Consider the following 24,115-nt stretch of genomic DNA (forward strand, 5'->3'; position numbering starts at 1 on the left):
CAGAACTCATTGAGTAAAGAAAAGGTCCAGCACATGCCGAGAAGGACCTGTACATGCAGGATATACAGCACAGCCTTTGCAGTGTGGATTCCCCAGTGCTCCCAAAAGAAACTACGGCCACCTATGTAGGTGCCATACCTTGGAAAGAAGGGAACACCCAGATCTTATATCCAAGGCTCTTGAATAGAGCAATATCCGAGAAATCTAATGTCACCGTGGCCTCCCTGTTAGAGTAGAGAAATGTAGGTATGAGAAAATAAATAAGGCAGGAGGCTCAGCATGGCCATGGGCAGCAGCGGTGGTGGTGGTAGAGGTGGAGATGGAGTCCTGGACAGGAGGACTGGGTGTTGTTCCTGTGCAGTCAGGTCAGAGTGATGATTGTGACGTTTGGAATGATACAGCATTGATAGAAGCTTATGACAAAGCCATGCTTCTTTTAAGCCACTGTTCTCAAGAATGATGACATTTGTGAAACTTCAGATAACCAAAAGGCACACCTAAAAGAAAACCCAAGAAGGATAAGAGCCAAAAATAGAATATGCAACTCCTGTGTGAATACGCAAACAGGAAAGCTGGTGGCGCATGTTCTGCATTAGGTCAGAAGACAACTGTCTTCACCCAGCTACATCATTGCTTCAGTTGATTGTATTTTATTTTTATTATTATTATTTTGAGACAGCATCTTGCTCTGTCACCCAGGCTGGAGTGCAGTGGCACGATCATAACTCACAGCAGCCTCCACCTCTCAGGCCCAACCGATCCTCCTGCCTCAGCCTCCTGAGTAGCTGGGACTTAATTTTTACTTTTCATAGAGGCAGGTTCTTACTACACGGCCCAGGCTGGTCTTGAACTTCTGGGCTCAAGCGATTCTCCCGCCTCAGCCTCCCAAAGTGCTGGGATTACGGGTGTAAGCCACCACAGCCTGAGCCGCTTTGGTTGATTTTAAGGGAAAAACCCATGTTGCGGTGTACACTGGATACGGAAATGGAGAGGAGCAAAATCTGCCTGATCTACTACTTTCCCCAACCTCTGAAGTAGCTAATAATATAGAATAGAACACTCAGGAGAATGAAAGTCAAGTTCCAATGGATGAAAATGAGAACTCCAAGTCTCCTGGAAATAAACCAAATAACATCAAATCAAAAGCTACTCCATGGAACTCCTTTCTCCTTCTGCCACCCCCATGTCAGGGTCAGGACTGAGACCAGGAAAGCCAGGTCTAAAATTCAATGTTCCTCCACCAGCACCCCATTTCCTGTCATGCTGGCTGCCTTCATTTCCCTCTGGACCATCAATAATTCCTCCACTTCCACCTGTCATATGTCCAGAGTCTCTTAATGATGCTTTGCTTTGGGAAGTGTGATCATCTCTCAGTACCTAACTGGCTATCATACTAGCTATTATATGGTGTGATGGTTAATATTAGGTGTCAATTTGATTGGATGGAAGGATGCCTTGATAGCTGGTAAAGTACTGTTTCTGGGTGTGTCTATGATGGTGTTGCTAGAGGAGACTGACATTTGAGTGGGTGGGCTGGGAGAGGAAGACCCACCCTCAGTGTGGGTGGGCACCATCCTATCGGTTGCCAGTGATGCAGGCAGAAGTGGGTGGGATAACCTTGCCTGCTGAGTCCTCTGGCTGCCTTCCTTCTCCTGTGCTGGATGCTTCCTCCTACTTCTCTTGCCCTTGGACATTAGACTCCAGGTTCTTTGGACTCTGGGACTTGCACTAGTGGTTTGCTGGGGGCTCTCGGGTCTTTGGCCACAGACTTTCAGTCTGCATAAGGCTGCATAATCAGCTTCCCTGGTTTGAGGCTTTTAGACTCGGACTGAGCGACTACCAGCTTCTCTCTTCCCCAGCTAGAAGACAGCGTATCATGGGCCTTCACCTTGTGATTGTGTGAGTCAGTTCTCCCTGATAAACTCTCTCAGAGGAAGAACTGGCTTATACAGTCACACACACAATGCATGATATGTATATGATATATATATAGAATATTAATGTAAATGGTATAGATACACATATATATAACCCATGTATATACATACACATATATCCTACTAGTTCTGTCCCTCTGGAGAACCTTGACTAATACATATGAGGGTTTCTTTGTGTGTTTTTTGAGATGGGTGGTGTGATCTAGGCTCACTGCAACCTCCGCCTCCCAGGTTCAAGCAATTCTCCGGCCTCAGCCTCCCAAGTAGCTGGGATTACAGGCATGCGCCACCACGCCTGGCTAATTTTTGTATTTTTAGTAGAGGCGGAGTTTCATCATGTTGCCCAGGCTGGTCTTGAACTCCTGGCCTCAAGTGATCTGCCCACCTCAGCCTCCCAAAGTGATGGGATTACAGGCATAAGCCACCATGCCTGGCATGAGGCACCACGCCCGGTGAGTTTCAAACTAAAAATAAAAGAGAAAGGTGCTCACATGTCAATTAAGAAGTAATTCTGCCATCATTATAAAAGTGAATCTTACTTTTGCATAAATTTTATGATTTGTGGAAAACAAATGTTTTACAATATTTAAAAAAATCGAGTTGTTAAAAAGTTGAAAAGTTAATGTAAAACAACATTAAAGGGATTTTGATGCCAAAACTATTAGATAAAAAGTTGATCTACATCCACCCCAGAATTCTCATCATATCAAAATATCATCTCACCAAAGACTTGCTGGTTGGTTGTGTGGGCAAAACATATGTATACAATGAAGAGATCCTTAGGATCTGATGATATTGCATCACCAGGAGTCAGACAACCAGACATGCTTTTTCATTTGTCATGTAGTGTGCACCTGTGATGTGTTCTTGTCAAAAGAGCTCAACTGAAATTTAGTTGAGCTTTTAGATCTAATTTTCCATTTGCAGAAGATACTGGGGCTAGAACAACAAGTTAAATGACACCATTAAAGAAATGATCAGATAGGTTCAGAATGTGGAATATTGTAGAGATAACTGGCCTCATTTCTTCAAAATATCAGCATTCAGGAAGAAGAAGGAAGTGGAGTGGGTAACTCTTCTAGACTCAAAGTTACTTAAGGCCAGGCAGGGTGGCTCAAGTCTGTAATCCCAGCACTTTGGGAGGCTGAGACAGGAGAAGCACTTGAGGCCAGGAATTTGAGACCAGCCCGGGCAACATAGCCAGACCCCATCTCTACAAAAATCATTAAAAAATTAGCCAGGCATGATGGTGAGTGCCTGTAGTCCCAGCTGCTCAGGTGGCTGGGCTGGGAGGATCTGTTGCGCCCAGGAGTTCAAGATCGCAGTGAGCTATGATTGCGCCACTACCTGACAGCCTAGGTGACAGATCAAGACTCTGTCTCTAAAAAAATAAAAATAAAAGTTACTTAGGAGACTTAATAACTAAAGGCAATGTGCAATCTTTGATTGGAACCCTTTGTTTGTTTGTTTATTTGTTTGTTTGAGACAGAGTCAGGCTGGAGTGCAGTGGCGCAATCTTGGCTCACTGTAACCTCTGCCTCCCAGGTTCAAGTGATTCTCTGTCTCGGTCACCCAAGTAGCTGGGTGCACGCCACCATGCCTGGCCAATTTTTGTATTTTTAGTAGAGATAGTGTTTCACCATGTTGGCCAGGCTAGTCTTGAACTGCTGACCTCAGGTGATCTGCCCGCCCCAAAGTGCTGGGATTATAGGTGTGAGCCATTGCGTCCAGCCTGAAGCCTGGTTTTAAAAGTCATCTGTAAAAGACTTGGGCAAAGGGCCATTGAAGAAATTTGAATATGGACTAGATTTTATTTTATTTTTTTATTTTTAAAATTTTATTTATTCATTTATTTTTTATTTTTGAGGCAGAGTCTCACTCTGTCGCCCAGGCTGGAGTGCAGTGGCCGGATCTCAGCTCACTGCAAGCTCCGCCTCCCGGGTTCCCGCCATTCTCCTGCCTCAGCCTCCCGAGTAGCTGGGACTACAGGCGCCTGCCACCACACCTGGCTAATTTTTTGTATTTTTAGTAGAGACGGGGTTTCACTGTGTTAGCCAGGATGGTTTCGATCTCCTGACCTTTTGATCCATCTGCCTCGGCCTCCCAAAGTGCTGGGATTACAGGCGTGAGCCACCACGCCCGGCCCTGAATATGGACTGTATTTTAAATGATATTAGACAATTATTGCTAATTTTATGAGCTGGGATAAGGGTATTGTAGTTTATAGAAGAATGTCTTTATAAATGTGCGTGCTGAAGTATTTAAGAGTGAACTGTTAAAATATCTCTAAGATATTTTCAAACAGTTTAGCAAAATGTGTGTGTGTGTGTGTGTGTGTGTGTCTGTGTGTAAAGTATAAATGGCAAAATGTTAATGAACCTAACTGGCATATTTATTAATGTTCACTGTCCTATTTTTTCTATTTTCTTTATGTTTAAAAGTCTATAATAAATTTTTTTTTCATAAAAAAAGAAAAGAAAGTCCTTGATAAAGTTTGTCTCTCACTGGGTCTGTGCATCCTGCCACCCACAACACCAGTGTCATTTCCTTAGTTCCGGAATACATCAGTCTCCTAAGTAACTTTTTCATTTTTATTCTTCTAGAGACAAGTTTTTTTTTTTTTTTTTTTTTTTTTTTTTTAGAAATGAGCTCTCAATCTGTCGCCCAGGCTGGAGCGCAGTGACTTGATCATGGCTCACTGCACCATCCCGGGTTCAAGTGATCCTCCCACCTCAATCTCCCGAATAGCTGGAATTACAGGCACACACCACCACGACTAGCTCGTTTTTTGTATTTTTAGTACAGACGGGGTTTCTCAACGTTGCCCAGGCTGGTCTTGAACTCCTGAGCTCAAGCAATCCACCTGCCTCAGCCTCCCAAAGTGCTGGGACTACAGGCATGAGCCACTGGGCCCAGCAGAGACAAGCTCTTGACCACATATGGCAGCTGGTAGACAGAATCCTACATTGGTTCCTGGACTGTGGAATAAGAACTACCATAGTAGGAAAGGCCACCTGAAAGTTCCTAAAATTATCCCCTCTGACCTTGATAGTAAATATCTCGTTCAGAGAGATAGCAGAGATTGGTGCCACCCTCAAGGACTTTAATAGTTCACAGCTGGCGGTCCTTCTTGTAACTCCATTTAATTCACCAGTCTCACCTCTGCAAAATCTGGGTGCATCATGGCAGCTGACAGTGGCCAATCACAAACTTAACCCTAATTTTAGCTGCTGTTCTGGATATGGTATCCTTACAGAGCAGATGAACCCAGGTTGGGTCTGTGATACGCAGCTATTAATCTAGGAAGGGCATTCTTTCAATACCCATTAGGAAGGGGCATTAGTTCTCATTTCCGTGGGATGAACTGCAGCAGGCTGTCACTGTCTTGCCTCAGAACGAAATCATCCTCCCATTCTAGTTTATTTCTATGAAATTTCAACTTTCAGGAAGGACAGCAAATATTTGATAGTTTGTCAGTTAGTTCTGCCTATGAAGACAGAAGGTAGACCTTGAAAATATGTCAAGCTTTTTGGCCGAAGTCTACGCTCACTACTTTGTTGGATGCTGAGCCAACAAGCCTCAGACAAAGCTGTGAGACTGAGAGTTTCAACGTGGCAGGTAGTAGCAAAGATATTCCTATTAAATTACTGGCAACAAATCACTGGAAATCATAAAATGGTTGTTATGGGTATTAATGATGTCATAAAAATTGTCCAAAGGCATTGAAATCTTCTCTGATTGTCTCTCCGTTAAATATCCGGTGTGCCTCAGCCTCCAAAAGCAGAGCACGCTCCCCCTTTTCTTCATACAGTGCACACTTAGTGGTGGCCATTTGATTGTATTTACCTGTTTCGCCATTTCCTTCAACACCTAATCTGGATCAAAAGGCATCTTTTTGTCCATCACCTGTTCTCCATAATTAAAGCAGTGGATGAATTGGCATTTAGGTGTATTCTTTCTCTTTCTCTCTCTCTCTTTTTTGTTTTTTTAAACTGAGACAGGATCTCGCTCTGTCACCGAGCCTGGAACATGGTGGTGCGATCACAGCTCACTTCAGCTTCGAACTCCTGGGTTCAAGCGATCCTCCCACCTCAGCTTCCCAAGCAGGTGAAACATACTTTCTGAGTAGGTACGCACCAGCGTGCCTGGTTAAATTTTTTTTTTTTTTTTTTTTTTTTAGATGACGTCTTGCTCTGTCACCCAGACGGGAGTGCAATGGCACGATCTTGGCTCACTGCAACCTCCTGCCTCCTGGGTTCAAACCATTCCCTACCTCAGCTTCCTGAGTAGCTGGGGTTATAGGTGCCTCCCACCATGCCTGGCTAATTTTTGTATTTTCAGTAGAGATGGGGTTTCACCAACTTGGTCAGGCTGGTCTCTAACTCCTGACCTCAGGTGATCCACCTACCTCGGCCTCCCAAACTGCTGGGATTACAGTGTGAGTCCTCGAACCTGGCATTTAAATTTTTTTTTGATAGAAAAAAATTATTTTTTAATAGGGTCTTGCTATGTTGCTCAGGCTGGTCTGAAACTCCTGAGCTCAAGTGATCCTCCAGCCTTGGCCTCCCAAAGTCCTGGGATGACAGGCGCCAGCCACCGTGCCCTGCTGACTCACATTCTATGTTCATGCATAGCAGATACTCTGTCAGCTCTGATCCCAAAGCCTCTTCTGTACAAGTGCCCTACAGCTCATAAAATCATAATTAACAAAACAAGAAAAGACCTGTTTATATAGCCTGTGTTTTCAGAGATAAATAAGATCAAAAGCCATAGAACATTATCCCCAAGGAAAACACGTATGGCAGGAGTAGCTCCATGCCCTGTTCCTCAGTTCTGTCCAGCCTCGGTGAGAAATATCTGCTAGCAAGAGGACATGGTAGTAAAGACTCTTTCAATTTATCTGCCACATTATTCTGCTTTCTCTTTATGCATAATATTGGTCATTAACTTTGGGGCTGGTGTTGTTTGTTTCTTAATGTTCATGTCACTGATACCTCTTACTGCTACTACCTCTTCTCTGCCTTTAGTGATACAATTGATTGGTTTCATACTTGAAAAGCGATACTTTGCTTTTATTCCAGGAAACCTCATGTGGATGCTGGAAAGGTCACTGAGCTTGTGTGAAAGTGATACAAAAGTTTGGATGGCTTTGTGCCATTATGGGACAAAATTCAATACAGACAAAGCATGAAGGGCAAAAAGTGAATGGATCACTTGTCGAACGAAATCCAATTTTCAGATATTCATGATGCTACATCCTATTCACACTTTTCTTTTCCAATCCTTGTGTGAAATCATCACCTTCACAGATTCACTTGTCCCAACATGTAAGAATTCGCATTCCACATTTGTGCCGGAGTCTTGTTTACTATGTTTGGGTATGGTGTTATTCTGGTTGTAGTATGTATGTTATTATTTCATTATTGCCTTTATGCCTCAATAAACCATTTTGTGCCACTAATCCACTTTTGTGAAATGAAGCTAAAATGCAATGTGTGAGTAAAAATAAAAAGCCACCTTGAATAAAGTAGGCAGTATTATGTAAATGATTTGGAAGCGCATAAGCCTCAAGGTAGCAGACCCTACTTACTGGATAGCAGCTGCCCCCAAAATGGTCAGCACAATTTGTGGCTCCTGTGCAACCTCTGAACACATCATTATTTTTAGCATTTTAATGGCATTTCTTGAAAAGCATAGTTTATCTTACATTTTCAATTTATGACACGAATATGAACAAAATTGCCTCACAGCTTTTCCTCTGAGGCTGCCTGTGGGATGCGTGATAGCCGTAGAGGGATGACCCAGGGTGTGTGAGCCACACTGCTCTCCACCTCTTGCCTTCTCCACTTAAATATTTGCTTACATTTTTAAAAGTTATTTTTCATAGTTTTATTTCCTATCCTTGGTTACCTTGGTTATTTACTTCTCTGGACTTTTTTTTTTTTTTTTTTTTCAGATGGAGTCTTGCTCTGTTGCCCAGGCTGGAGTTCTGTGGTGTGATCTCAGCTCACTGCAACCTCCACCTCCTGGGTTCAAGTGATTCTCCTGCCTCAGCCTCCTGAGTAGCTGGGATTACAGGCACCCGCCATGGCACCTGGCTAATTTTTGCATTTTTAGTAGAGACGGGGTTTAACCATGTTGGCCAGGCTGGTCTCAAACTGCTGACCTCAGGTGATCCGCCCATCTTGGTCTCCCAAAGTGCTTGGATTACAGGCGTGAGCCACCGCACCCAGCCCTCTGGACTTTATTTTTGCATATAATCTTAGAATCTCTTTCCTTCTCCAAAAAGTTAACATGTTATCTCAGTAGTAGTCATTAAATCATTTTTATTTTCTCCATTTATTTCCACTGCCACGTTGATCACATACACTTTCTTACAGGCCTTCAGCACAGTTTCAGGGGCTCCCTTCGTATCAGCCCTGCAGGCAAATCTCTTTTCTTTCTGTTCCACTTTTTGATTTCTTATTCTACTCTTGCATTTGCACTGCGCTACTTTACTTAAGCTTAGTATGTTTTACTACTTGGTAGTGCAAGATCCACCTAATTTCTCTTCTTTTTTCACATTTTTATTGGCCATTCTTTCCCAGGGAATATGCATATATTAGTGGTTTCTGGGTTTTGGTTTTCACGCACAAGGCTTTGGAATAAGCAAGAAAGCACTCTACAAATATGAGACATTTTTCTTCTTGTAGTCTTATTATTAGCGATCCTATTAACAGGCAATTTTAATAAAATAGGTAACCTTTTCTCACATGGGAGATCTCAGGTTTTGATACTGTTACTAACATTTTATAAGAAGCCCTTCATATTGTGACCCTAAGTTTTCCTAGTCTGAGATGCTGGGAACACATGAATTGATGTGGTTGTCATTAACTAATGCAACAGGCCAAATTATTTCTCCACTGGACTGTGGAGACACTGCCACTACCTGTTGGCCAAAATAATTAAGATTGGACTACATTTTTAGGATGCTAAAATTGCCAATAAAAAGTAAAAAACATGTAGTCAGCCTATTAATTCCTTTGTTTCTATGACTCTAAGCAATCAATTTTTCACATTCCACACCTACACTGAGATAACTAACTCGGAAAGTTCAGTTTGGACACCAGGGAGGCAGAACTTTAAAGTAGCATCTTATTAAAAGCACATACAGGCAGAAAAATCCCATGGGTCTTGCTATGAGTTTGCATACTCTATGCGTATATTGTCAGGGCAAACATCTTAGAGATCCAGATGGTTCACAAAGCATCTTGTGATTAAGTGATCTGAGGCAAAGGACCCATTGGTGGCCTTGTATTGTTAGTAGTTAAATATGATATAGCTTCTGTAATCAGAATCCACTAAATGAAAACAGAGCGGGTACTACTGTTTGTACTTGGTGTGCCAAGTTAGGTTTCTCTGTGGACTTCAAGAGATTTTTTTAAATGTTGTTTTATTATATTTGTAATTAGCCCTTGTGAAGAAAGGCTCTTTTAGTTTCTGCAGTGATGCATTGCAGCTTTCATTATAACAAATACCCATGACCCCTGGTGCCTAACTGTAAACAATGATAGTTACTAGCCTCATTAGGAGACTAGCAGATGGCTCATAAAGTCCTCACTGGAGTTTCAACCCATTGGCGGCTTGCAGCACACAAATGTTTATCTTTAAACAGTGTAAAATATGTCAGAAGGGGTCTGCATTCTCCTTTCATTAGTATTAATGCATTCTGATTTTAACAAGGAAAATTTCTTTGATTATACTTTTTGTTTGTTTGTTTGCTTACTCTAACGTGAACTGATTTTCAGAATTTTTTCTGGCATCTTACCTTTTGGAAGAACAAACCAAATTCTGTCAACTTCTCACTTTTGTCTTTACTCGTTCTGCAGACATTTCTGAATCCTTCTATAGGCGAGGCTAAAATATTAGAGATAGAGTGATGAATACAATATGGTAGATGCTCAATAAATACTTACTGAAAATGCAGTGGTTTCCCCCTAAGGACAGTTTTGCTCTCCACGGTTTCAATTACCTGCAGCAAACCTTGATCTGAAAATATTACATGGAAAATTTCAGAAATGCAAAATTCGTAAGTTTTGAAAGTGCGTGCTGCTCTGAGTGGCATAATGAAATCTTGCAACATTGGCTCTGTCCCGCCTGAGGGGTGAATCATTCCTTTCTCTAGCATATCCGTGGTGTCTACACTACCTGCCCGCTAGTCCCTTAGTAGCCGGCTTGGTTATCAGATTGATGGTCTCGGGTATCACAATGTTTGCATCCAAGCCACCTTTATTTTACTTTCTAGGGGTCCCAAAGTGCAAGAGTAGTGATGCGGGCAATTCGGATATGCCAAAGAGAAGCAATAAAGTACTTCTTCTAAGTGAAAAGGAGAAAGTTCTCAACTTATAAGGAAGGACAAAAAATTCTACACTGAGGTGTACTGATCTACAGTAAGGTCAAATCTTCAATCCGTGAAATTGTGAAGAAGGAACGAGAAATTTGTGCTAGTTCTGCTGTTGCATCTCAGATTGCTATAGTCATGGCCACAGTGCGTGGTAAGTGCTCAGTGAAGATGGAAAAAAGGCATCACATTGGTGGGCGGAAGACAGGAACATAAAACATGTTTTAGGTATTCAGTGGAGGTCTTGGAACACAGGGACAGTGGCACTATTTTTCATATCTTCTGCCTATTTTTCGTATCTTTTACCTATCTTTCCCATTGGATGGTTTATCACTTTTTGCTCATTCATCAATGAAATCATATTTTAAGATTAATTTTGTTTTTGAGATGGAGTTTCATTCTGTCACCCAGGCTGGAGTGCAGTGGCGTCATCTCAGCTTGCTGCAACCTCCGCCTCCCGGGTTCAAGTGATTCTCCTGCCTCAGTCTCCCGAGTAGCTGGGACTACAGGTGTGCGCCACCACACCTGGCTAATTTTTGTATTTTTAGTGGAGATGGGATTTCGCCATGTTGGCCAGGCTTGTCTTCAACTCCTGACCTCAGGTGATCTGCCTGCCTTGGCCTCCTAAAGTGCTGGAATTACAAGCGTGAGCCACTGCCCCTGGCCTTTAAGATTAATTTATATCAGATAAATTAACTGATCATAAAGTATGCCCGTTTTAGATTTTTATAAACACAGCTGTGCACTACATAATGATGTTTCAATCAGCATCGGTCAAGGTTATCATGGAGCTGCCCTAAGCAGGTGTTTCATTTTTGTGTTTGATACCGTATTTTTACTGTACCTCTTCTGTGTTTGGATATGTTCAGATACGTAAATCCTTGCCATTTTGCTACAGTTGCCTATAGTGTTCAGTAGAGTCACATGCTATACAGGTTTGTAGCCTAGGCGCAGTAGGCTGTACCTCGTACCTAGGTGTGTAGTAGGTTGGGCCATCTAGATTTGTAGGTGGAAGACATGATCAGAAAATGTGTTTCGATTGACAACAAATGCGTTGTGCCAGAAAGCACGGAACTTACAGGAAGACTTGAGCAAGGGTTCCCCTGAAATAAGTGACACCAAGCCATTTACTACAAGTAAGGGATGGTTCCACAGATTCAGGAATAGGTTTGGACCAAAAAATAAAAAAATGACTGCAGAAGCTGCACCTGCCGATGAAGAAGCTGCTGCTGCATTTCTGGCAGAGCTGAGGAAGTTGATTAAGGAGAAAGAACACCATACAAATCTTCAACTGTGATGAAACGAGGTGTTTCTGGAAGAAGATGCCCAATAGAACCTACGTTCATAAAAGTTCAAAGGAGGCGCTGGGGCATGAAGCATGGTAACGCTGGTACCAGGTGACAATGCTGCAGGGCATATGATGAAGCCAGGTCTCATGCACAGAGTGAAGAATGCATGTGCTCTCAACAACCACCACCACCTACTATGTACCCACAAAAATTAAATTTAAAAACTTCATGATTTAAACCCCCCCAAATTATCTGCCCATGTTCTGTCGCTATAATCAGAAAGTGTGGCTGAGAATCATCTCGTTCATGGAATGACTCCACCAATGCTTCATCCCAGAAGGGAAAAAATACTTGGAAGAGGAAGGGGTGGAATTTAAAGTCCTGTTTAGACAACAGACATTGCACCTGCACAGCCTGAATTTGTTTGTTGAGAAAATTAAACTGTCGAGGTTGTGTTTTTACCTCCAAGTACAACCTCATTGCTTCAGCCCTTTGTCCAGGGCATGACATCATTTAGCTTGTCAAAATCGTATACACCCACCTGAGATTCTGATCAGCAATTGATGCAGACTCTAATCTGGACATAATGCGGTGCTGGAAATTATTCACTATCGCTGACACAATAACACTCACCAAAGCTACAATGCATGAATCAAAACCAGCAATTATAAATGTCTGCAGCAAGAACCTATTGAGTGAAGTCATGAATGATTTTAAAGGCTTTCTGGGATTGATGAAGTTAGGAAAATCACTCGTGCAGAAAGACAAGTTGGTGGAGAACGATTTGCCGACATGCTTGAGAGGAAGTGGGAGAACACATTGAAGGCCATTGACAAGTGTTAAACCAGGAATTGGGAGAACTTGAGTCATCCACAGAGGAAGTGGAAGAAGAAACCGAAGTGGAATCAGCAATGTGGACATTACCAACATTTGCTGAAGTGTTTCCGATTTCACAGACTTTTAAAGACAAAATTATGAAATGTGATCCTTAGTTGGAACGCAGCATTAAAGTCACCCGCATGATCACCAGAGGATGAGAACGTCTGCAGCAAAGCTTTGAAGAGTTAGAGACAACCTCTGATTACAACGTTCTTCCAAAGTTTTCAGCAAAAAAATGTTCAACTATCCAGGATCCTCAGCTATCAACATCATCGGCTCCTGACATTCAACTGTCAGCATTGTCATGGCCCAGTGACCCGGACCACCCGTGGCAGCTCATCCCCCTTTGGACATAATGTCAGCAGGTCCGTAGTAGCCTAACACTATGTCACAACGCCAATGGCATTCACCTCACTTCACTCATCACAAAGGCATTTCATCATCTCACATCATCGTCAGAAGGGCGAGTACAGCGCAGTAAGATATTTTGAGACAGCAAGACCAGATTCGCATAACTTTTGTTACAGTGTATCATTATAATTGGTCCATTTTATTATTGTTGTTGTTAATCTCTGACTCTGACTAATTTATAGGTTAAGCTTTATCATAGGTATGTAGGCATAGGAAAAAAATACTGTGTATAGGGTTTGGCACTGTCTGAGGTTTCAGACATCCACTGGGGGTCTTGGAACATATCCCCAAAGATAAGGAGGGACTCCTGTACTTACAGAAAGACTGAAACTAAAATTAAAGTGCCGTTTCATTTTATATACTTGTGCTCTCTAGTGAAAGAGTACTTGAGCACTATTTCTCAAAGAGCCATATTATTTTTGTCTATACATATTTCCTTTGAACTACAAAATGTTAGAAATTGGAGAATATGTTTTACATCAGCTTAAGACTTTTCTGAGTCAGACACATATGAAATTTTCAGGGCTAAAAGTTACCTAGATAAAAACAACAATAGTGAACATTTATTGAGCATTTACTGTGTGCCACTGCTTACCTATGCTAAGGATTTTATTACCTCACTTAATTCTGTAAAGTCTAAACAATCCACGGGGAATGTACTATTTCCTCATTTTACAGATGAAACTAAAGCTTAAAAATATTAATCAAGTTACCCAAGTTCTCCCAGGCAAAATGCGGCTGAGACTAGGTTCAAACGGAGGGAATTTGACTCCAGATCCCATACTATTTTGAACTGTTATATGTTAGTCACAACAGTGTTTACGTCTAGACATCCATGTGTCTACAATAGTTTATTCCTACCCAGCATTGTTTGGAAGACTGCATTTGTGAGTATTTAACCATTCGGACTGCTTGGTTCAAATCCTGGTTCTATCATTCAAAGCTGTGTGACTGGCCGGTCGCGGTGGCTCACGCCTGTAATCCCAGCACTTTGGGAAGCTGAGGCGGGTGGATCACCTGAGGTCAGGAGTTTGAGACCAGGTTGTCCAACATGGTGAAACCCTGTCTCTACTAAAAATACAAAAATTAGCTAGGTGTGGTGGTACGTGCCTGTAATCCCAGCTACTCGGGAGGCTGAGGCAAGAGAATTGCTTGAACCCAAGAGACAGAGGTTGCAGTGAGCCGAGATCACGACACTGCACTCTATCCTGGGCAACAGAGCAAGACTCTGTCTCATAAATAAATAAACAAATAAATAAATAAATAAATAAATAAACGAATGCTGTGTGACTACTGGCAAGTGACTTCACCTCACCAGGTTTCGTTTTCCTTACTTAGAAACTGCAGGTAATTATAGTGCCCACCTCATAGGGTTGATGTGAGGATAAAATGATGTAATATATGCAAAGCACTTAAGGGAGCAGGTGGCATATAGTACATCCTATTATACAAATAGCTGTTACTACTATTATTATTATCAATGTTATTAGAGAGTCCGTTGCTCCTATTTGAGCTCAATGTGTCCATAAAGGAATTCATACTCAGTGTTGTTATACCTTCTGATTTTTAAAGAGAAACTAAAACCTAGATTTTTTTTTAAATGAGGTCTCCCAATTTTTAAATGTCAACACCTAATGGAAACTTTCAAAACTCCTGAGTGAGCAAAGGAAAATGTCTGTAGGCCAAATGCAGCCCACCATGGGCAGTTTGTGCAGTGAACTGCAGTGAAGTTACAGAATAAGGACCATAGAATGCAGACACCAGAGGGGATTGTTTATGCCACTTGGAATAGCCTAGTGTCTAAACAGGTCTTTGGGAAATTCACTTAGCATCCAATGTTGCAGACTTAACCTGGTCTGATTGGCTTGGTCCACTAATTGTGTTGTTGCTAGCTGGTAAGAATTATGTTAGGTACCATATCCCTCAGGTATTCTCTAAAAGATGATTAATTTGAGTTGATTACTTTCAACAAAACAAAAAGGAATCAAGGAGCCCAGTGTGGTGGTGTGTGCCTGTAGTCCCAGCTACTCAGGAGGCTGAGGCAGGAGGATTGTTTAGGAAATCGAGGCTGCAGTGAGCTATGATCGCACTGCACTTCAGCCTGGGTGACAGAGTGAGACTTTGTTTCTAAAGAAAGAAACTGAAAGGTGAAGGAAAGTTACGAGATTTCCATTTCCAGAAACCGAAGCCTCGATGTTATCCACAGGGAAGGTGTTGCTCAGATTGTATATACCAGTGCTGTACGTTTCCTTGGACATTTAAATGATGATATGTCTATTTTCATTTCTAAGATGGTTCTGCCAGAATGTCTAGGCTCTGTCATCATATACTACGGTCTATCCAGCAACACTTAATTATTTTAGAAATATTATCAGAAGTTGAGGTTTGTTTATCTGCCAGGTCTATCAGCACCTGAGTCCTTCACAAGCTGGCTGTCGCAGTCGCAGCAGGAATCACTCTGGCCCCGACTCGTGTCCCAGCACCGATCCAAACGCGGGTTCCAGCGGCTCTAGCAGCTGGCCAGGCATGTGCTTCAGCCGATAAAATATGCTGAGACAGACACATAGTTTTGAAAAACTCAGTAGTAGTGAATGAGTATCCATGTTAACTTAAATATAAATAAATAAGTAAATTTACAAAGAGGGATTTATAGGATTAAATAAAGAACAGCATGTGACCAGAGATGTTGTGGAAGGACACTGAATGGTGTTTTTGTGCTGGCCATGCTTTTCCTTGGTGGTGTCCGGAAGGGCTGAATTTCCTTAGCCCTGGTTTTCCTTGAGGGAAAAACCACACGCAAAGGGTTCCAGCCTCTATTTTGCGGAAGAATGCCACACTCAGCATTGCGTTTTTAGAAGTAATAATGTGCTCCATTCATTCATTTGTTAATTACTTATTTAAAAAAAATTTTTTTTTATTTTTTTTGATTTTGAGACGTAGTCTCGCTCTGTTTCCCAGGCTGGAGTTCGGTGGCCGGATCTCATCTCACTGCAACCCCTGCCTCCCAGGTTCAAGCGATTCTCCTGCCTCAGCCTCCCAGTAACTGGGATTACAAGGTGTGCGCCACCACGCCCGGCTAACTTTTGTGTTTCTAGTAGAGACAGGGTTTCGCCATGTTGGCCCAGCTGGTCTCGAACTCTTGACCTCAAATGATCCACCCACCTTGGCCTCCCAGAGTGCTGGGATTGCAGGAGTGAGCCACCGCACCCTGCTCATTTATTAATTTATTTGTCCAATATTTATCAATCTCCTACCATGCCCAAGGCACCTTAGAGGGCACCGAGAATACAACAGCAAACACGACACAGTCCCTGCCCTCGGTCACTTCAAGAGCTGGAGGGAGAGGGGAGTGAGTGAAAACAGTGCACTGAGATGGAAGATGGGAGGGGCAATCGGGGGTGCTTCACAGAGGAGGAGGCATGTTGGTAACGTGGTAACGTGGAACGTTGGTAACGTTCCGTGATAACGTGGAAAGTTGGTAACGTTCCGTGAAGTCTGCATCTTCAAATGCCCCTAGCTCTGTCTAGGCTGATGAGACAGGAGAATGGCCAGGCCTGAGAAGTGGCTTATGGTTGGAGGGGAGTCAGAAAGGGAAGGATGATTTCTCAGAAGGAATGAGAGGAGCGCAGCCCCCTTGGTGATCCCCACTTCCTGGGGAACGGGCCTTTTCCTGGCAGTGCTGTGCTGCGGCCCCGCGGGCCAAATGCGGGTAGACATGCTGCCCTCCCGCGCGTGGCCGGGAAAAGGGCAGGGCACTGTTCCTTCCCTGTGCCGCTCCCCTCTGCCATCAGTCTCCACTTCTCTATTTACCTCTCTGCCCTCTCGCCCCTAAACCTCCTTTCTCTCCCCATCTGGCTTCCCTCTCCATCCGTCAGTGAGCTGTGATTGCGCTGCACTCCAGCCTGGGCGACAGAGTGAGACTTTGTCTCTAAAAAAGAAGAAGAAGAAAAAAAAAACGAATGATGAAGGAAAGTGACAAGATTTCCATTTCCAGAAACCCAAGTCTTGACGTTATCCACACGGAAGATGTCGCTCAGAATACACTTTTCTTGGTGCGCTTTTCTTCCTAGCTTAGGGCATTTCCTTCTATTTCGGGATCCGGAGGTAGGAAAGGGGCTTGTGGGGCCCCCTGTCTTTCACTTGGCTGTTCCGATTCTGCCATCTTCAGGAGAAGGACGGCTCTGCAACTGCATTCAATTCAGTTTCTTGCCTGAGGAGGGTGAAAAAACAAGGAGGGTCTCAAGAACTGAGCGCAGCTGTGAGGAGCAGCTCACAAGGAAGGAGGTAAATGTTTTCTCTTAGCTATCCGCCCCAGCCTGTCTCTGCTCTGGGTGCGGGACCTGGGGGGTTAGAGATACAAATGTGTCTAGGCAGCCAAAATGTCAAGCAATTACACTGTTCCAAGGGCGGAAGGTTAAATGTGTATGCCACACGCAAAATACAATTGTGCTGACGGCACTTGGAGAAATGAGTGGCTATCTCAGCCTAAGCCAGTTCTCAAAACAGGAGTGCTCACTTGCTGGGAATTGGAGGAAAATCACGAATTCACTTCAAGGTATAGCGCTTTGGCTTGCCAGAAAATTGCTGTGAGTGGGCAAGGATGGGGGCATTAGTATTGGGGGCTTGGGGTTAGGGGCAGATCTGCTGAGAGAACTAATGACTTGAGTTGGAGTGAAAACAAGAATAAAAGACTTTGTATTCAATTTCCACTCCCTTGAAACACACTACCCTGTGGGAGTCATACATAATTAATGATATTACCATGCAACAGTAGGACTACGGAGATACACTAATATTGATGAATATTTTTTCATTTTTATTGCACTTTTCAAGTATGCCAAAAAACATTAAAAGTTCATAAAAGAAAATAACTTGGCTCCATTATGACTGATCTCATACCTGCAAATGAGTCCATGGTACCACAAGCTTACTAGCCATCTGCGCTTATTGGGACAGTCCCATTTTTCACTGTTTGTGGTCCCAGATGTCTGGACGTTTCAGATGAACTCCTGGGTTTGAGTATTGGTTTTTACCAGAGGAACAGAGTCGTGGGAGACTAAATCCCATTTGATTCCAGAAATACTTTGAGGAAGGAAGAAGACATGGGTAAATAAGATGCTGACTTTGTCAGCTGATGAGTATTCATTATATCAACCAATATTGATTGACCTCTTAAGCTTAAAATTTATCACTCAAATTGTAGCTAACATAGCGTGGACTACACAATAGCTGCTTTTGCTAGTTGGTGGTTCTGCTGCTATAGCCAACTGTGCTGAATTTTTTTTTGCTCAGAAGCTGACATGTTTGGGAGGGAAATAGCTTTCTGGCCCTTTAATAAGTAATTCTAGTTAGTCCTCTCCCATCCATCCCAAATCAATAGGAAGCACAGTCAAGAGGAACCCATCATCTGGTGTTGAAAGGTAGATTTGCAGAAGTCCACCCATGTGTAGCGGAGACAGAATACTCAGCAGATATTTCCCAGGCTCCCCTGCAGGCTCAGCCCCTGCAGAGGGGAAGTGGATAAGCCTCATTTCTGGACTGAAGCTGCACGTTGAATGGGTAAAGCCCGTGGTCATAAGCAGGCTGGTTCAATGACATGGAAGACACAACTCTGCAGTCACTGGAACCACGATGGACTCTGTGTGTGCTGGAAATGAACCTTCATGGTGCTAAGTCACTGAGATTTCAGATTTTGTCCGTTGCCCTAACATATCATTGCCTACACACACTAGTAGACTGTTTATCTTTTTCTAAAGCAAGAAAAACCACACATCAATAAACATTTGCTGTGCCTCTATTATACGCAAGAGAACATAGCAGTGAACTCCCTCCCCGAAGAGCACTTTCTCCATGGAAGTCTCTGATTCATCGTTCACTGTTCCCATGGGTGACTGACGACATCCCAAACTCTGAAGGCTGGTGACAATCCAGTTCGGGAATATCGGTGTGGAGGAAGCATTGGCTCTGACGCCAGAAACTCAAATTAGCTTTTGATATTTAATGTCATTTAATCTTGTCTGTTTACTTATTTAAAATAACTGTGACTTTCTTCATTTTCAATGTGCATTAAAGTACATTTTGTACTTGATGGAAGATTAGTATCTCTTGAAACATATCATGTGAAGTAATTTTAGACTCCTTTTCTTCCCAAATTAGGCTGCCATCAAGCCCTGCTGCTTCCATCACAGAGTTTCCAAAGCACTCTCATTCTTGCACCTTCACCATCAATGGGTTCAATTAAAAAACAAACCCTGACTTTTGGGTATATAGCAAGGAGTAGGTGGGCAGACCAGAGACAGTCACCTTTTAAAATCTCATCTGAGAGGCTTACTTACTTCATAATCTCTTGAGTGATGTACCTGAGGGAGTCCCTCATATCTTCAGAAAGAAAGAATGTTTTCTATTTTGTTGCTAATCTTACCATGGAACCTTAAATAAAGAATAGTGAAATTTTATTAGGGAAGGAAAGTAGGGAGAAGAGAGTGATTAATATACTCAGTTTCTCAAGTGCAAAGAAATTTCAGCGAGCTGTAAAGTTTGAGTATGTGTGTAACTTTTTATTTCCCCTTGATGTATGATTAGGTTTACTACCTCTTGATATTAACATTTACACACCAGCTGTAGTAGCAACACATTTTACATTCTTTTGCAAATTAGTTTTCAATCCAGTATGTCTCTGGAAAGGGAAGTAAAATCTTGCTAAAGAATACAAACTCGCTCTTGTAAACCAGAATATTATATTTTTGACAGAAACTAAAGGGAAGAGAGAGAGAGATGAGAACGCAATATGATGAATGCTTGTTGCTGTAATACACATTTCATCACTTAATTCTCACTACAATCTGAAGATAGAAATGATCCCCATTTTATAGATGAGGATACTGAGCCTTAAGGGAATATGAGTATTTCCTAACTTTAGCCTGCTGGTCCTGCGAGGGGCAGGTGGAGCTGGCATGCTGACACAGCCTTTCTGACCCCAGAGTTAGTGTGTTTCTCCCATTCTGCCAGACTGGCTGCGGGAGGATGCCCCACCACAGCTCCATCTTCAAGTCATGCCTATTCCATCTGGCTCTCCAAAGGTGTTAGGGCATGCATTTTCAATGGGTGCAATATTGTCCCCAATGGGGCAAAAATTGGTTTTTGGGAAGAGGCAGGAATCTTTGTCTTGCTGTAAAGCACCAGTATAGTGCATAAACAGATATCCAGCATGCTTGTGCTATTAACATCTCATGGAGGGGGTGATTAGGAACAAAAGTGGCTAAAAAAGGCTAGTTATAGGGGTGCTAATGAAAACAAGGTTGAGAAACAATGAGCAAAGGGAAGAGGAGCGGCCCAGGAGACGTGAGCGGCTGTTCAGTGGCTTGTTGCATCTGCTGTTGGTCTGGGACCATAATTGGGGGATGACCTGGAGCCCCAGGTGCCTTGGGTTCTTTCTTATTCTTTCTGAACATGGAAGTTCAGAGAACGCACAGACCACAACCAATAAATGGAATCTGTTGCTAGATCTTCATCCCGACCTTTTGTCCTCCAACTCCTTCAAACCTTCACTGGTAGATTTAGCTCACACAGAGCAATGGCAAAAAGGCTTCAAGGAAATGCACAGGAGCTCCTTTCCCTAAGCAGCTCGGGGACACCTGAAGTGGAAACACTTTCTAGAGCAAAGATTCAAAGACCCTTCCATCTGTCCAGTTCACAGATCCCCCGGGGACCCTATTGGTCTGGGACATGTGTGTTGTTCCCCGTCTGCTCTCCCGTAATTGGCACCAAGGGTAGGGGAAGGTTGAAGGTTTTTTGGAAAACGAAGCTAATCATTAGGTCTACCTAAAGATTCCTCCACCAAAGTGGGATGTGAGGCTTTACTCCTGTGACCTCAGGGGTCTGTCTTGTCACTCATACAGGGGACTGAGGAAGTGGCTGCAATGACTCAATTCTTCTGTGTGACTTCTCTGCCCTCGACAGAGCAGAACTTAAGGCAGGCATCCTCTGGAATAACGGTGCTGCTCACCTCTCATTTTAAAATTACATCAGTAGTAGTCCTAGGAGCAGATTTTTCTTTCTTTCTTTTTTTTTTTTTTTTTTTTTTTTTGAGCAAAACTAGAAACTAAAGAACAGGGCTCCAATATCCTGTGTCTCCTCTGTGTTGTAACTGGGCATACCTTGTTTCCACTAACTTTTGTCTTCATCTTGAAGGTGGGAGAGGCCTGTTTAAGATTTTTAAATGTGGGAAAGAGGAAGAGCTATGTTAATAGTAAGAGGAAAACTATGCATTTAGGTCACTCACTAACACACTTAAAAGAAAAAGTTTCCAGTCACAATAAATAATTGGATTTCTTGCAGGGGACACACAATACTTCAGATAACTCCTTTCTGCTTTATCTGGGTTTTTGATGCCTGGTAGGAGGGAGTTGGGGAGAGACGCTTCACAGTGGATGGAGGGAGATAAAAGGGAAGGATCTGACAGTTGCCATTACCACCGTGCCGTATCGTTTACCTCAGCCAGGAGTCACTAACGCGCCAGGTCACCCCTGGGGTAGAGGGCAAGACGAGGAGTTTACGCAGCCACGTAGGGTAGCTGGCTGGCTGGGGGCATTCATCAAAGTGTGACAACAAACATGAGAAGATGTGTTCAGGCACAGGGATGAAGATGGCAGTGCCTTCCTTGCGATGCGGCAGCACTTTGGTGGAAGGGGTGCTTTCATTTAATAATGGTGACATCAGCTCCTCTGAGCTTTTGAGAAGGAGTCACACAATTAAGGGTTTAGTGAAACAGCCTGTTTCTTTAGAACTGAGCTCTTCCTAAGAATGTATCGTTTCACTAAAATGTCTTCCTCTGCAGCAACTCCAAATCTGAACTGGAAATCTTTCTTTTTTATTGTGGTAAAATATATATAACATAAAATTTACCGTTTTACTGATGTTTCCTTGTACCATTCAGTGGCATTAAGTACATTCGCATTGTTGTGAGACTATCCCCACCATCCACCTCCAGAACTTTTTCATTAGCCCCAGCTGAACTCCGTTGACATCGAACGCTAACTCCCTATTCCTCGCTCCTCTCAACCCTGGGTGACCGCTGTTCTATTTTCTGTTTCTATGAATTTGACTATTTCCAAGAACTTTGTAAAAGAGGAATTATACAACATTTGTCTTTTGTGTCTGGCTTATTTCATCTAGCATAACGTCTTCAAGGTTCATCCGTGTTGTAGCATGTATCAGAATTTCATTTTCCCCTCATTTAAAAATTGTGCTAAAATACACATGCATAAAATTTATCATCTTACCATTTTTAAGTGTATAGGTCAGTGGCATTAAATATATTCATAATGGTATGCAACCATCACCACCATTCATCTCCATAACTTTTTGGCCTTGTAAAACAGAAACTCTGTACCCATTAAATTTCCAAATCTTCCCCTACCCCCAGCTCCTGACAACCTCCATTCTCTTTTTGTGTCTATGACACTGACGGCTCTAAGTATTAATACATCATATTAGTGGAATCACACAATATTTTTCTTTTTATGATTGGCTTAATTTGGTTAGCATAATGTCCTCAAGATTCATTGTATTATAGCATATGTCAGAATTTCCTTCCTTTGTAAGTCGTGTAATATTCCATTGTATGTATATACTACATTTCAGTTATTAATTCATCCATTCATCAGTGAACACTTGGGTTGCTTCCAATTTAGGCTATTGTGAACAATGCTGTTATGAACGTGGATGTGCAGATATCTCTTTGAGACTCTGCTTTCAATTCTTTCAGCACTCAGAAGTGAAATTGTTGGAGCATATGGTAATCTATTCTTCCTACAAGGACTTCCTACAAGGAATCTACTGTTTCCTACAAGGACTGCACCATTTTACATTCCCACCAACAATGCACGTGGTTTCAATTTCTCCACATCTTCATCAACACTTGTTATTTTCTGTTTGTTTGATAGTAGCCCTCCTAATAGGTGTGAGGTGGTATCTTGTAGTTGTTTTGATTTGTATTTTCTAAGGATTAAAGATGCTAAGCATTTTTTTTATGTACTTGTTGGCTATTTGTACATCTTCTTTGATGAAATGTCTATTTAAGTTTTTGCCTTTTTTTTTTTTTTTTTTTTTTTTGAGACAGGGTCTTGCTCTGTCACCCAGGCTGGAGTACCCTGGTGCAATCTCAGCTCACTGCAACCTCCCCGTCCCAGGTTCCAGTGATTCTCCCACCTCAACCTCCCGAGTAGCTGGGATTACAGGCATGTGCCACCACACCTGGCTAATTTTTATATTTTTAGTAGAGATGGGTTTCACCGTGCTGGCCAGGCTGGTCTCGAACTCCTGGCCTCAAGTTATCCACCAACCTCAGCCTCCTAAAGTGCTGGGATTACAGGCATGAGCCACTGCGCCTGGTCTTTTTTTGCCTGCTTTTGAGGTGGATTGTTTGTGTTTTTTAAATTGTCGTTGAGTTTCAAGAATTCTTTTATATCCTGGATGTTAATCCTTTATCAGATATATGATTTGCAAACATTTCCTCCCATCCTGTTCCCTTTTTTACTATGTTGTATAGCTTTTTATGCACAAAAATTTAAAATTATTATGAAGTTCAATTTTTCTGTTTTTTTCTTCAGTTGCACATGTCTTTAATGTCATATCCAAGATATCATTGCCCAACTCAATGTCATGAAGCTTTTGCTCTATGTTTTCCCCTAAGATTTTAATAGTTTTAGGGCTTACATTTAGGTTTTTATCCATTTTGGGTTAATTTTTGCATATGGTGCTAGGTAAGGCTCCAGCTTCATTCTTTGCATGTGACTATCCAGTTTTCCCAGCACCATTTGTTGAAAAGACTATCTTTTCCCCATTGAGGAGTCTTGGCACCTTTGTAAAAAAATTATTTGAACATAAATGTGCAGGTTTATTTCTGGGCTTTCTATTCAATTCCACTGGTCCATATTTCTGTCTTTATACCAATACTACACTGTTTTGATTATTGTAGCTTTGTATTAAGTTTTCAAATCAGGAAATGTGAGTCGTCTAGCTTTGTTCTTCTTTTTCAAGATTGTTTGGTCAGTTTGGGATCCCTTGAAATTTCGTATGAATTTTAGGATGGGTTTTTCTATTTCTACAAAAAAGTGGGATTTTGATAGAGATTGCATTGAGTCTATAGATTGCTTTGGATAGTGTTGCTGTCTTAACAATATTAAATCTTTCAATTCATGAACAAGGGATATGTTTCC

The 24,115-nt window shown here is 42.3% G+C and overlaps 1 pseudogene; it reads left to right on the forward strand.

Moving 5' to 3' along the window:
* Positions 1–274: 274 nt before the first annotated feature.
* On the forward strand, positions 275–11,614 carry LOC126954368 (survival motor neuron protein-like; annotated as a pseudogene).
* The last annotated feature ends 12,501 nt before the right edge of the window (positions 11,615–24,115 follow it).

This window comes from Macaca thibetana, chromosome 5 (assembly GCF_024542745.1).
Source record: "Macaca thibetana thibetana isolate TM-01 chromosome 5, ASM2454274v1, whole genome shotgun sequence".
NCBI lineage: Eukaryota > Metazoa > Chordata > Mammalia > Primates > Cercopithecidae > Macaca > Macaca thibetana.